The following is a 15,072-nucleotide window of genomic DNA, read 5'->3' as shown; positions in this document are numbered from 1 at the left end:
ACCATCTCTCCTGTGGACTTTTTAATGTCTACAGTCTCAGATCAACACAGCCCTGCCCTTCCCATATTAGATTCTTGATGAATGTGTGTTGTTGTTATTCAACCTGGTTCAATGTGCCCCTTTTTAACTTTGAGCACCCGCCCCTTTAAACCTCTCTGCACGGCCCTGGTGTAGGGGACACAGCAAACATGTGGAAGAAGGTACTCTGATCAGACGAGACCAAAGTTAAACTTTTTGGCCTATATGAAAAGCGCTACATGTGGCAGAAAAATAACACTGCTCATCACCAGTGTTGGGACTAACGCGTTATTAAGTAACGCGTTACAGTAACTACGTTATTATTATGGTAACGAGCACGGTAACTAGTTATTATGCCAAAACCGGGAACGCGTTACTCGTTACTGGGATTTAGATAGGCTCGTTACTCGTTACTTCGTGTGGTGGCTGTCGCGGAGCTTCCGCAGATTCAATAACATTAGCAAGTGGTGGAAGCCAGCAGGTGGATGAAGGAAAAGGGAGAAGAGGAGAGACCCGAAGCGGGCGCTGGTCCGAGAGTGTCAGGTGAACTGAACTTCAGGTAAGAAGTTATGACCTGCAGTCTCTCTGGGTCAGATATGAACCAAGTTTAGGTGGAGTTTATTTTCGTTGCGCTGACTTTTTCGTACTGCGTGCTAGCTAGCATGACGGAGTTTCTATACAGCTGGGTGGTGCTATGTTACTGATGTTGAACTTTATTTTGTTCATACAGTTAATTATTAGAGTTGCCAACCGTTCCCTAAAAAACAGAATCGTCTCGTATTCAGAGAAATTATTACGCGTTTCTTATTGAGGTGAAAAGGAACACAGTTTGTTCCGGACTTCAGCTACAATGAAAAAGACACAAAGCTGGAGTTATTCTGTGTTTACGCTGCACAGCTGCCTCTTCTTCTCTCATTCTCTCCCCTCCCTCTCCTGTTTCTACTTTAATTATGAAACTGATCAATGATCAGCTGATGGCTTTTCCCTCTTGTTTATTTATCGTCCACTTTGCGCAAGAAAGAGGAAACCACCGGATGTCGCGCTAAACAACAGCAGCACGTTTAAGCTTGATCAGCTGTTGTTAGAATTTATTTAATATTAATTTCTAGTATCAGCTGATGTTTGCTGGAGCCACAGCTGTAAAGCTGCTGGTCATGATGTCGGTTTGTATATCTGGTGAGAGGGAAACATGAAGATGAAACCAGGAGATGTCCTTACTGAATCATCAGAGCTAAACAGGTGATGGAGAAACAGGTTTACCTTTTAGGTGACATGAATGAGTTGAAGGGAAGTTATGAACTGTTTCTGAGAGACAAATAACACCAGGATCCTTTTCTAAGTAGCTGACAGCTGGTAACTGTGCAGGGGCGGGTCTAGCAAAGTGTTGCCAGGGGGCCATGTAGGGAATTAACAGGGAAAGGGGGGCACAAAGAAATACTTTTCTTTCTTATTCTCATTTAAAATGTCTAGCTTTTAAAAAATAATTATCTGAATCTTACAACAAACGATTGATAGATTGATACATATATACCATCAAGACAGTGTACATCACTGTCACAACAGTGTTTGTTTTCATTCAAAGGCTTTATGATATTTGCAATAATGGCGTCTCTAGTCAAAATGCCCGGGCTGATTTTAGTCCCAGTCCAGCCCTGTATGCAGCGCATCTGCAGTCTGGTGTTACCTACATCTTCCTATTCGGAAGGCAGAATTTATGAGTTCTGAGTACAATCGAAAGCACCACGACTGCAGTTTTTGTGTTGGATGTAAAAAGCGCACATGACGCTGTGACGTAGACTAGAATCATGGCGGCGGTCAACAACGGTCCAGGCGTGGGATTTCTCTCGTGGAAATATGCACATTATTTTTTCCTTTGGTAGGTGGCACAGTGCACTTGTGGCAAGTAAGCAAGCTAGAAGACTGGCAATCTTGCTGGGTATCCAGTTAGCAACACATTAACAAGAGAAGTCTGAGTAAAACCAAAGTTACTTTCCCTAGTAACTAGTTACTTTGAAAGTAACGAGTAACTTGAAGTAACTGAGTTACTTTTGATGGAAGTAACTAGTAATGTAACTAAGTTACTAATTTAAAGTAACTTACCCAACACTGCTCATCACCCTGAACGTACCATCCCCACTGTGAAACATGGTGGTGGCAACATCATTCTGTGGGGATGTTTTCCTTCTACAGGGACAGAGAAACTGGTCAGAGATGATGGGAAGATGGATGGAGCTAAATAGATGGGAATTCTGGAAGAAAACCTGTTGGAGGCTGCAAAGGACTTGAGCTTGGGATGTAGATTTACCTTCCAGGAAGACAATGACCCTAAATATACAGTTAGAGCTTCAATGGAATGCTTTAGATCAAAGAATATCCATGTGTTAGAAGGGTCAGTCAAAGTTCAGACCTAAATCCCATTGAGCATCTGTGGCAAGAGTTGAACATTGCTGTTCAGACACGCTTTCTGTCCAATCTGTCTGAGCTTGAGCTGTTTTACAATGAAGAATGGGCAAATATTTCAGTCTCTAGATGTGCAAAGCTGGTAGAGACATACTCCAAAAGACTTGCAGGTGTAACTGTAGCAAAAGGTGGCTCTATGAAGAGCAGGGGTTTGAATAGAAATGCATGCCACACTTTTCCAAATTTATTTGCTTAGAATTTTGACAACCATGTATTATTTTCATACCACTTCACAATTATGTGCTACTTTGTGTTAATCTATCATAGAAAAGGTCAATAAAAAACACATTTTGTTTGTGGTTGTAAGGTGACAAAATGTGTAAAAGTTCAAGAACTATGATTAATTTTTTAAGGCACCGTAACTTCAAATCACCACACAAGCACACATCAGTTAACATGCATGTACACATATGCAGTTAAAGCATATGTGTACATAGGGCTGCTCGATTATGGTAAAAATGATAATCACGATTATTTTCACTGAAATTGAGATCACGATTATTTGACGATATTTATTTAACCCTTTAAGACCTACCATAGAACCAAGTCCACCAGAGCTTATATTATTTTATTTTTTTTACATGCTGTAGTGCCATTTTGGGAGCATTTCAAGTTGCTATACATCAATACAACTGTTATAGCCCATATTTTAATAATATGTATGCATTAAGTCCATAGTAATTACATAAATTGCAAAAAAGTGCAATAAACTACAAAAAAAATTGAAAATCGCTTTTGTTTTGTTTACATATATTTCTACTTGGAGAAATTTAAGAGGTTTATCCCTCAAAACTTTAAATACAATAAAGTTGCAAAAAAATAGTTTCCCACCACAGGAAATTTATTTTGAGTGTCTTCATAGTTTTATTTTGGAGATACAGCAATTTTTATATACTGCAGGAAAAACAAAAAACAATCCTATGATGCAAATTTGCAAAGAAAACAGCATGTGCATCATTTTACTGTGGGAAGTGTTACGAACAGCTGATAGGAACGGCAAAGCCTGTTTCTGGAGTATTATGTTTTTGTTCCTGCAAGCGCTTTTTATGCAATTTTTGCAAAGCTATATGTGGAACGAAACCGTGACCGAGGACAAGCTGATGGCATCAGATGTAAGTACAACTCCTCCGGTTTCATATGCAAAACAAATTATTGCGCTAGCTTACACGATTTAGGTTCTACAGGGATTTAAAAATAGTTACACAACACGGAGCGTGCTGCTCTGACCGGCTTTAAAGGGTTAACAATGACTTTAAAAAAATAATATAAAATAGTGTGCAACACCACTGAAGTTTTTTTTTTTTTTTTAAACTCTCTTTTCAACCAACGGCAGTCACTCTCCTCTCCAAATAACTTCTGCTTCAAAAGTTAAAGTAGAGAAAGACTGCAAACCTTAGGAACAATATGGAATGAGTGATAATGTCAGCACCGTTCCATGATTTGGAAATATTTGTTTCACTTTAAATCTGTTTTTTTTTCTTAATTGCAAAAACTGTAAAATTTGAATTATCTTTTGTATCGCTTCAGTGTTCTGTCACTTCACTGACTCCCTCTTGTATCCTTGCTACACATTGGATATAATTTTTCTTACCACGATGATGCATGATCTTTACTCTCAAATCATTTTAATGGCTTCTGAGGAAGTTGCCCCTCCGCTCCAAATTACTGTTTAACAGGCAATTTGTTCTTTACTCTAGTTTGTTCCTTGATTGTAAAATCTGGTATTTTTGCAAATTTGGCTCAGGGGGACCTGAAAGCCAGGAGACAATTTATTGTATTGGCCACAAACAATCTAATAGAGGCCCATTTCCCATAAATATTAATAAAGATTTCTATCAGAGCAAAAATATCTCTCTCTCTCTCTTAAGTATTTGCTCCTAACCTAGCAGTCATATATAGCCTTTAATTAATCCTGCATTTTTTGTCAAAGATATTTGTCACCATGAAATTAATAGCTTAAAACGGCAACGTATGAACAGATTCACTGAGTAATCAGAAAAGTTTAGCATGAATCTGGACATTAGATTTAAGCTTGAAGTTTTAACCTTATCAAATATCACTTGGTAGAAGCTCCTTACCGTTTGAAGAAATCTCTTCTCAATCTGCTGTCCTCTTTTGCTTGCATCTTTTTTTTTCCATCTGAGACTGACGTTATTCCGTGTTAACTATTTTTTCTCCGTGAAAAACACAGCAACTCATCTTATCCCGGGGTGCCAGGGCGTCGAGCTCCGGATCTCAGCAGAAAAGTGCCAGAAAACGTTGCAGGCTGATCCAGGTATCAGTTTAAAATAAGTTCTCCTCCGTGACGTCAGAGTTGGAACACCGTTGCCTCTGCGTAACCATGGTTACAGGGGACGCTTTGGAGCTCTGCTGCTCAGCAGCAAAAGATTTCAGGTTAAACTCTAAAACCAAATAAAATCAATATACTGTATATGTGTATAGTGTACCGCGTAAGCGTTCGTTTTCTGGAAGAGGCTGTAAAACGGACAGTTAAAATGTGACCGGATTGAGGATATGTCGAGCTGTCGATAAGCACGGCTGTTTTTGTGCTGTTATTTACTGTTAGCCTGTTTTGCTGGCGTTACTGAAGTTGTTTTCAACTGGATGTCACATTGTTGAACTCTGATGATTAATGAATAAACTCTCGATGTGACGATGGTAGAATGTAATTGTAACCCTGTGTTCATTTAGTCGTTTGATACCGTTTAATATCCAGTCCATCTGTTTGGTATTTTGTTTTTAACATGCCCTGGAATAATTTAAAGTTTTACAATGCCGGTGATTTTCGACTCTTTCGCGACAGTCAGCTGGGGAGTAAACTGTGGGGTTCTCAGAGGTAGCTCATGTGAGCCAGCAGTGACATCTGTACATGCAGTAGCCTTAAAATACTGATTATTTATTCTCCTGCTAGGTAAGAATTTGTGTTTTATACGTACATTGCTTCTTTCTATATGTTATCGTTTGGTTATGTTATGATGTGTGGTTAATGATTATTATTAGTGTGCTAACCGTGAATAAGGTAGTAAGCTTGAAAATTAGCAGCCATGTTAAGCGGATTTCGGTGATCAAATTCGTGTGTCACTGTTTGGAATATAAACCCATATGGCTTGCACTACTTTCAAGATGTAAGCTAAAGGGGTGTGTTTTAAAAAAGGTGCAAGAATGACCTAACTCAGTGAGCGATGTGTGTTCATTGTACAGTAAGTTGTAATTTATGTTGTTGTGCATTTGAACTAGCAGACTGCACTGTTGTTTAGGGGCTATGAGCACACATGGGCTGTGACCCAATCCAGTGACCGCACGCTTCGGGGTACGCGCAGTTCGCGTACTACGTACGGCGCGTACTAGGAAGTACGAGAAGTGCGGAAATGAGAGGCTTGTGAAATGGGACGGTCTGGCCGTCGTCGCGCTGCTCAGGTTGCCTAGCAACCATGATACTAACCGCGAGAAACGTTAGCTAGCTAACCACGCTAACGAGCTAACCACGCTAACGCCATGCAGCCCAGAGGTGCTGCACGGACTAAAATCCTTTCATTTTCTCAAAAGTTGACAGCGCGCCTTATGTATGAATTCTGGTTGTGCTTGATGGCCGCGAACCGATTTTATGTGGAACACGGCGCTCAGCAATCTGTCCAAAAATGTTTTAGTACGACTTTAGTAAGCTACGGAGCTGCACCGCTTGATGGATTGTCGGAGCATTACGGCTGAGCCTCGCGGAGTGATACGTACTGTGCTTCAACGTAATATTACCCTACTGTGTATAAGGACCATAAATGGCACCTGTTAAGAGACGTGGTTGCGAAGCGGATTTCAAACTCCAGGCTGTCAGTCACGCAGTAGAAGTTGGGAACAGAGCAGCTGTGAAATCTGTCTTTGTTATTGTGCTCAGCGTCTTTTAGTTTACATTTTGACTGCACAATTGTGAGCTTTTTGTTATGCACAAAAACAACATTGTTTTCTTTTATTTATGGAGCATTATTATTTAATAAATGCTCATAATTTATTTTTGAGTAAATTTATGTACATCTGCTCTATGTTAATAAAAGTGCCTGTGTGACATCTGGGACACAGCTTTGACTAAGAACTCTCTTTTTGTTCTTACTTTATGGCTTTAAAAAAATATATCGAGATATATATCTTATATCGCCATCCAGCTAAAAAATATCGAGATATGAATTTTGGGTCATATCGCCCAGCCCTATCAGGGGGTCCTTTTGTCCCTCTGTGGGGGGATACTCCCACTAGGTTTATATCTGGGACTCTCCACCATTTGACCTTAGAACTGAAGAAGCTTCTCGGATGAGAGGTGAAACGTCTTCAAGTAACTTAAAGAAGTCCAGACGCTTTTCTTTGCAAGCTCCTTTGACTACGATGACCTGGATGACTGAGAACCTTCACAGACATTAGCAGGTGGTGGAGGCCAGCAGGTGGATGAGGGAAGGGGAGGCAAGAGGAGAGACCCGAGGTGGCCGCCGGTCTGAGTGTCAGGTGAACTGAACTTCAGGTAAGAAGTTATGACCTGCAGTCTATGTTGGTCAGATATAAACCAAGTTTAGGTGGAGTTTTATTTTTGTTGTGCTGACTTTTTACAGTCAGTTACAATAACTCGTACTGCGTGCTAGCTAGCATGATGGAGTTTCTATACAGCTGGGTGGGTGCTATGATACTACTGATAGTAGAGTTGCCAACCGTCCCGTAAAAAGACGGAATCGTCCCACATTCAGAGAAAATATTACGCGTTTCATATTGAGCTGAAAAGGAATGCAGTTTGTCCCGTTCCATCCTACCTGACAAACCATCCTACCCATTGTTTCTGCGCATGCGCACAACACGAAATTAAGTGGCAAACCGTACTACCTTTGTGAATATTAGCCAGAAAAATATTCTGACGGGTAAAATTAAGTGCCAGACCATCCTACCTTTGTGAATGTGACCTACAAGCATACTAACAGCTAAAATTTAGTGGCAAATCGTCCTACCTTTGTTAATCTGAGCTAGAAGCATATTTTCACAGCTAAAATTCAGTGGCGAACCATCCTACCTTTGTGAATATGAGCTACAAGCATACTCTGATGGGCAAAGTTAAGTGGCAAACTGTCATACCAACTTAAATTTGTGCTGGAATTTTTCTGTGACAGCAGAAATGTGCATAAACTACTTACGGTAGGACATTTTGCCAAAGTAGGATGGTTTGTCAGAACACCGTACTTCAGCTAGAAAGGAAAAAGACACAAAGCTGGATTTATTCTGTCGTTACGCTGTCAGCTGCCTCTTCTTCTCTCATTCTCTCCCCCTCCCTCACCTGTTTCTACTTCAATCATGAATCTGATCAATGATCAGCTGATTGGCTCTCTTGTTTGTTTATCGCCCACTTTGCGCCAGAAAAAGGAAACCAGCGGATGTCGCTCTAAACAACAGCAGCACGTTTAAGCTTGATCAGCTGTTGTTAGAATTTATTTAATATTAATTTCTACTATCAGCTGATGTTGGTTTGGATATGTGGTGAGAGGGAAACATGAAGATGAAACCAGGAGATGTCCTTACTGAATCATCAGAGCTGAACAGGTGATGGAGAAACAGGTTTACCTTTCAGGTGACATGAATGAGTTGAAGGGAAGTTATGAACTGTTTCTGAGAGACAAATAACACCAGGATCCTTTTCTAAGTAGCCGACAGCTGGTAACTATGCAGGGGCGGGTCTAGCAAAGCTTTGCCAGGGGGCCAGGTAGGGCATTAACAGGGAAAGGGGGGCACAAAGAAATACTTCCTTATTCTCATTTAAAATGTCTGGCTGTTATTAAATAATTATCTGAAGCTTACAACCAAAGTTTTTATCTGACGTAAAATGTATAGAAATCATACATATACCAACAAGACTGTACATCACTGTCACAACAGCATTTGTTTTCATTCAAAGGCTTTATGGTTTTCCTATAATACCTGGTGGGCCGGTCTCTAGTCAAAAAGCCCGGGCTGATTTTTTGTCCCAGTCCAGCCCTGGGCACAACACGCAGTGAATTAATCTGAGAGGTGCATTAAAAAATAAATGGCCGCACCAGCGGTGCACATCGCAAATCAGCTCACATAGACACATTAGTTGTGCCGCTTCTTAATGACGGTATCTTAGCTAACAACCCTAACAATCAGATTCAACTTGTAATTGGGTTAAAATAACTTAGCCTACTGGTGAGAGGGACGTTATTATCTTTCTACATTCCGACACTTCAAAAGCTTCAGCAGCTGTGCGCTCAGCGCAGCATCAGCACCACGGAGATACACGGATACATCCGTAGACTCGAGACAGAATTCACAATGTGTTTTTGGGACTTTCAGGTGTATGGACCAATGTTTTATTTTCTGATCAAACCAGAAATCTTTAATGAGCAGCTGGATTTGTCTCACATTAACTGGCTGAGTTAATGCCAGTTAATGCAACATCGAAGCAGCTGGAATCCACAGCTGTGTGTGTTCATGGAGCTGCATGTTCACCTGCTGGACATCACTACCTGACAAGTTTGACTATCTTCAGAACATTGCAGAGGCCTTATTGACAGTATTTGGCTCTACATGTCTGTGTGAGCAGATTTTCTCTCACATGAATCCTCAGGTAGCCTCTGAATGCTGGACACTGGGAGACCTGTGTCTCTGAGTGGGAGACCAGAGATCACATTAACATGTGTGTCTCTGTATTAACAAACATGCCATATTGGCCCAGTTTATTTTTCTTATCATTGTTGTGAGGAGACCATAAACAGCATTTGTATTTTCTGTTGTACAGTTCATTTGCTCTTATGGATAAAATGTGTTTTTTTTGTTTCAAAATAGCTGATAACTATTCGCTGACAGCTGCCAGCATCTGCAAACAAATATAATCCTATAAAGTGGTTCTATATAGTGTGTAACTGTTCATATAGAGCGTTATTAAATTTATTGCTAATGCAATCATATGGCACATTGACTTCTGAGGAAATTTTAGATGCACTCGTCATCAGAAAAGTTGCCGACCCCTGATATAGATGTATCATATATAAGAGACAAATGTTGTTCCTTCAGTATGTTGGCATTATTACATTTGGCTCAATGCTTACATATATGTGTAAAAACAAAATGTACGAGCTGTGATAACTGTGTCTGATAGAATGAAGAGTCGACTGATATATGAAATATTCCTTTATTGGGTGAGAAAACCAACATTCCACAGGCCACAATTGACAATCTGATAGACTCCATGCGACGATGTGTTGCACTGCATGAGGCAAATGGTGGTCACACCAGATACTGACCGGTTCTGGGTCCCCAGACCCCCAATAGCGCAAAAAACTGCACATTCCAGGGTGGCCTTTTGTTGTGGGCAGTCTGAGGTACACCTGTGCACTACTCATGATGTCAGATCAGCATCCTGATGTGGCACACCTGTGAGGTGGGATGGATTATCTCAATATGGCAGATGTGCCCACTACCATACATTTGGACTGATTTGTGACCACTGTTTGGGAGGGATGGTTATATTGTGTATCTGGAATGAATTTTAGGTCTCTACGTCCATCCCATGGGGAATGGGAGCAGTAACAAAGGTGTTGCGTTTATATTTTTGTTGAGTGTATAAAGCATTAAACAGTTACAGCAATATGATGCAACAAACACAGCAGCTACTGATCCAAAATACTCAAAGCTTCATAGAACTGAAACCAACATTTATTTTTAGCTCCATTCTGCTGCTGATACAGACTTTAGGTTTCTGAACATTAAACTTGTTGCTGCCTTTCATAGTGTGTAACTTGAAGGCCCTGAGTACTCTGAGTACTTTCTCCCACACTGGAAACACTGGGATGATCACATTATTTGAACATTACCTAATAAGACTGATTCAGCACAGACAGTTATGTTAAACTTTCCTAGCAGTCCTTCACAAACAGGGAACAGTCTGTCTATTCTCTCCATCTGTCAGCTGCTGCTGGCTCTTCCTCCTCCTCTTCCTCACACACTGCTGAGTTTGTCCTGGTGGATCATCAGGGGTGCAAAGCCTCACAGATGATGTGCAGCAGTGGGTCCCTCAGTCTGTCCTCACTCTGGACACTTGCAGTCGTCACACATGGAAATCAAATGTGTGATAAGCTGCAGGATTCAAACACAAGTGTAACTTATAAACACATGTTCATACTTTTATTCCACAATCAGAGAGAAAGAAACAGAGAGAGAGTGCAGGACAGACAGACAGGTGACAGTCTCAGGTGTACACACTGCTACACAACAGCACAGAGAAGCAGGATTTAGTGTTTGTGTTATTACGAGTGTAAACAAGAAGAGTTCCAGATGGTGCAGTGGACACATGTGTGACTGCTGTGATTAAAGCATCTTTCTTTCAGCTTAACGAGTGAACCGTCAGCTCGTTCAAACACACGTTAAAGTGCGTTTGGCTCGACACCACCGAACAGAGGCAGCAATATAACACAGCTAACATTAACAGTGCAGTGAATCCTGCTTGTGCCGTGATGTTCAGGACTGCAAACCGAGCAGCATCACTGACTTTCAGCTTGTTGTGTTTGTGGATATATGACTGACTTTAATTATCCACAAAATCATCACATTCTCTGTCAGATTAAGGTCGACTATTGAACGGCGTATATTTTAAAGTAAAGGCTGTAAAACCAAGTCAGTACATTCACAACTAATGTCACATAACTTTGCCGACATGTGGCCAACAGTAATGTTTTAATGTTCTTCATTATTAAACATTCGCACATAAATAAGTGACATCATATACAGTAAACTTACTTTTGAAAGTTTACTCTTCGGCTGCTCCGCTTCTGCCCTCTGCCGTGTTTTTCGGCAAAATTATCCACACCCACCACCGCGCTATGAATTGTGGGATATATGGGACCACGAAGTGTACAGCGGACCACACTTCAAATTTGGGGAAATCGACGGCGCATTTGGAGTACACTTCAAATTGGGACAGCCGTCGTCACGTCGCTGTGACGTAATAGGTTTCAAAATGCGTACTCAGGAGCGTGCGGTCACTGGATTGGGACACAGCCAAGGTCTGTAGCTGTGTCAGAGCAGCTTGTGTGAGCCAGCGGTGATATCTGTACACGCAGTACCTTTAAAATACTCGTGTGTCATTCTCCTGCTAGCAGTGGAGGAGACTTCTGCTGAGGAAGAGGCCCTGCTGTCCTGCCGTCTTACTGGTGCCATTGAGGGATCAGCGGCTGCTATATATTCTCCTCGACCTCGAGTATTTGGACTGAAGGACTCACAGACACGTTTTATATTTAGCTCTATACATTTTAAAAAGATTTTTTAAAAATATTTTCTTATTCACAAAGGCTGTATGGAGACATTTTGGTTATTGCCACAGACGCTTTCTCTTACTACGGATGGAGGATGTTGCGGTTTTACAACCCATGAACTGAGAAACGACTCAATAAGTAATATGTTCACATATTCCAGTGTTAAACACAAGTGAGTCTCAATTGAGTGAAGTGTTGGTAACTGATGCCAATATTTTTCTTCTGTTTAAATCCCATTCATATAAGGGACCCTAATTTTATCCTGCTACAAACATATTCACCCAGTGTCATTTAAGTTTCCTGTAAACTACACATGTAAAGCGGATGTGAGAGAGGCTGTGATGAAGTCCTGGAGTTTTTAACGATGTACGTGCTCCAGTCCAGAAATTTGTATTATATGTTGGACACAGGTGGTAAAGTGCTGTCACACCCTGAATAAATTGTCCTCTGTTCTTTGGTAAGCTGACATATTTGTTACATAATCATATGGTTTATCAGAGGGGAAGTGCGAGTTTTAGAATACTGGAGCCTAAGGTTAGGTGCAATAATATTCAGCCGTAATATTAGCTTATAACTAGGTCTTGTCAGTTAGCCAGTGTTGTGTCAAAAAGTCATGTCTGCCATAAACTCATTTTCGGTATTTGTCAAAAACCAGTTGATCATATTTAACCCTCCTGTTATGTTGGTTTCCAGGAACAACAGTTATGCTTCTGGGTTAATTTGACCCGGGGCAAATTTACTCATCCAAAAGTGTAGGAAACACTGGCATTGATTATTTTACAATTTTCTTTTATAATTTAGATTTTTTTCGTTTTCTGCAGTGATGCAGATGACATGTGACATCTCTTCTGTTCTGGGTCAATCTGACCCGCAACATAACAGGAGGGATAAACTGCTATAGACAACTTTTTGGTCTATAATATGTGAAACATGTCATATGTGTCCCTCATGAGTGATATTGAGTCATCTTGTGCCACAAACAACATTCCTGTCACAAGGTAGAAGCTGCAATCACTTTTTGGCAGTGATTTTTACTTCGTATTTATTCATTTGACATTAAAATTACTTTTTTAAAGAGTAATCTGGCCAAGAGGACAGCAGAAATTGCAACAAATATAATAATAGTTCTCTAAACATATTTTAAGTGTCCCAAAAGGACTGGGTTGGTTTTAATATAGTTACAATAACACAGAGTTATAAATATACTTGAAAAAATGGGTCGTTATTAAACTTGATATATAGCCTTTTGTAAATCATGTTCACTAAAGTCTATTTACCAATATAAGTAAAGACATTGGAAATCAGTTTTTGTCAGACGATCACTTTTTGGCACAACACCGGAGGTAAAACAGGTATGATCCTTCATATCTGGAGTGTGAAGGTGCAGACATAAATTCAGATATCTCTGGGATGTTTAAGAGTTTAGAATTTCTCTGGTTCATTAGCTTTATTCAGATAATTCAGTAATCACTCAAGATTAGTTCACTAGTACTCCTGAATTCAAAGAAATAGTCAGGGTATTCGGCGCTTTGCTTTCCCACAGGCGAACTCAGGTGAAATGAAAGAAGTATTGGATGCCCTCCTCCTCTGGCACAACGATAACTCACAAAAGCTCCTTGGAGTAAAGAGATCAGGTTCAGAAGTGGTTCTTTCTAAGAACGTATATCTGTATTTATAAATGACATATTAAGGATGAGTGATGCTTAAATAATGAGGAAATTAAGCAGTGACATTTAACAATGTGTCATTTTTATCCACTATTCTATGTTTATTTATGAGTACAAGATGCTTTTTTCTATCAAATACCTAAAAAATGACTCACTGCACCTTTAAAAATACTAACTTAAATAAACCAAGATAACCCAGCAGTCCATAGGAAATAATGTGTGCACTATGTCACTAAATTTATTGTCACTGCAAATGTAAAAGGAAACATAAATGAACCACAGAGGAAGTGACATGACTTTGAGGACAGATGTGATCAGGTGGAAAGTGCAGAAAGCTGACTGATGTCCATCTGTGGCTCCATTCAAAGTTGGCCTGTCCTGTATCAGGCATTCAGGATTTTCTTTTATGGCCATTTAGCTCTTATGGCATGAACTTGCTCAGTGCATTATTATTGGCGTTTCTACAGTCTGATATTTGTTTAATAATTGATTGATACAGTGCATCAAATAAGTTGATAAATAAGATGTTAAAAACTTCATCATCATATCAAACATGATCGATTTGGAGCAAGTTTATTTGGCACATGCTGACTGCATTCTAATTGTAACCAGAACAGGAGGCGAGAGCAGAGAACGAGAGTGCAGCAGTTTAGTGAAAGGAACAGGAAAGGTGAAGAAGAGGTGAGCATCCAAAAGACGAGCAAGAGGACAGTTCCAAAGGAGACATGACGGCACAATAAAAGCTGTAAGAGCAGAGATTCATTTTTACTATTTTTTTCTTTAGGTTTTACTCCCGCTGCTTACAGTAAATCAAATATATAGTACAAACAAGAAAAACTCAAATTGCATTGTTGTTCAGTATAGCTCTGTGACTTCAACCTTTAGCTAACGTATAATGTTTGACATTTTTTATAACTGTGACTATAAAATATAGTCAATAATATTAAAAAGGTGCTGTTACTGAGTGAAACTTCCAAAGATTTCAGGTCTGGATTTAGCTCCAGTGCTATGCTGGACATAAGCAACTGTGTTAGTGTGACGCCCTGCATATTTGAAGCATTGCAATAAACTTCTGTTCTTACTGAATCTGTAACATTGCCTTGATCTGCCTACATCATTTTTTAAATAGTTTATGTTGTTAAATGAGTTTTGTGTCACTGTGCACAGAGAGAAACTCACCTGATGTAGTGGTAATGCGTTATTCACCACTAGATGGAGACAACCTGGCACAGGTATTTTCTCTACACACGAAATTTCACACTGAAAAGCATTGGTGGGAATTTTTGTTTACATAGTAAGCAAAAGAAAAAATGTCTTGAGGTCTTTCCAGTGTTTTCAAAATTGTGTTTTTCAGATACACGTCAAAATTTAATACAGACAAACACACACACAAAACAACAAAATATGTCAAATTACATGCACGTCTCATTCACTTTTCAATTTCATGGAAAATAACTTGTGTTATTCATGACATGATATCATTTAAAATAACTTTGTCAGGCCAGTGAATAGCTGCCACATAAGTATAAATCTAAATCATGCAAGTGTAATATAGAAAAAAAACACAAACAGTTGTGCTGTTAGTTCATAATAAATGGGTAGGGGTGTATAGTCAGTAAAAGCCACCAAGGCTTTGC

Source organism: Rhamphochromis longiceps, linkage group LG4, assembly GCF_057381845.1.
Source record: "Rhamphochromis longiceps isolate RC_006_pf linkage group LG4, R_longiceps_female_GT1.1, whole genome shotgun sequence".
NCBI lineage: Eukaryota > Metazoa > Chordata > Actinopteri > Cichliformes > Cichlidae > Rhamphochromis > Rhamphochromis longiceps.
This window is presented reverse-complemented; position numbering follows the sequence as displayed.